The sequence below is a fragment of the Triticum dicoccoides genome, chromosome 7A (assembly GCF_002162155.2).
Source record: "Triticum dicoccoides isolate Atlit2015 ecotype Zavitan chromosome 7A, WEW_v2.0, whole genome shotgun sequence".
In the NCBI taxonomy this organism is placed as follows: Eukaryota; Viridiplantae; Streptophyta; class Magnoliopsida; order Poales; family Poaceae; genus Triticum; species Triticum dicoccoides.
In genome coordinates, this window is record NC_041392.1 from 108301558 (window position 1) to 108302399 (window position 842).

Sequence of the window (842 nt, forward strand, 5' to 3'; positions counted from 1 at the left end):
TGGGGAGGTCCGGTGAGGTGGAGGCGGCGACGTAGCTTTGGGCGGCGGGGATCGGCGGTCTCCTCCCAATCCAATCGGGAGAGAGGGGGAAAGATATTTTGCGGGGGAGGGGGGAGTGGGGGTGTCGGTGGCGGTTCGGGCTTCGGGGGGAGGGGGTTATGGAGAGAGTGAGGGGAGTGGCCGGCTGGGCCGGTCGGTTGCGGCCTGGTGGGCCGAAGCCCAAGGGGCCGGGGGGCTTTCTCCTTCTTTTTTTAGTTTTAGTTTTAGTTTTTCCTTTTTTGTATTTTCTTTCTTTTACTTATTTTCTATTCTGTTTTATTTCATTTTAAATCATTTAGGCATTTTCTAATAATATGTTTTCTTTACTATGATTATCTTTGTAATATTCGGACATTTTTGTTTCAACTTTTAAAAACTTTTGTTGTTTGCCATTTTTTCTTTCTTTTTTTTTGAATTGATTTTTGAATCGGTTTGAACTAATGAAAGTTCAGCAAAAGTAATCAAAGATGACATGGCATCATTAAGAGAGTTTTACTGTAGCCTAATTATCCGGACGTCACAATTCTCCTCCACTATAAGAAATCTCGTCCCGAGATTTAAGAGGTGAAGTAAGGGGGAAATTCTGGTTACGAAAATCTATCAAGTCTTCTCGGTCTTGGTTGCTCTTCCCGAAGTAGTTGATCCCTTTTGGTGATGTCTTCATTTCTCTGCTCCAGGTCATCATGGTGAAGTCGTCCTTTTCTTCGGGAACTCCAACGTACTTACGAATAGGTAAGGGGCAGCTCGGCTATGGCAGAATGCTTATGAGGGAAACAATCTGGGGTTAACCCATGAGTGAGCAT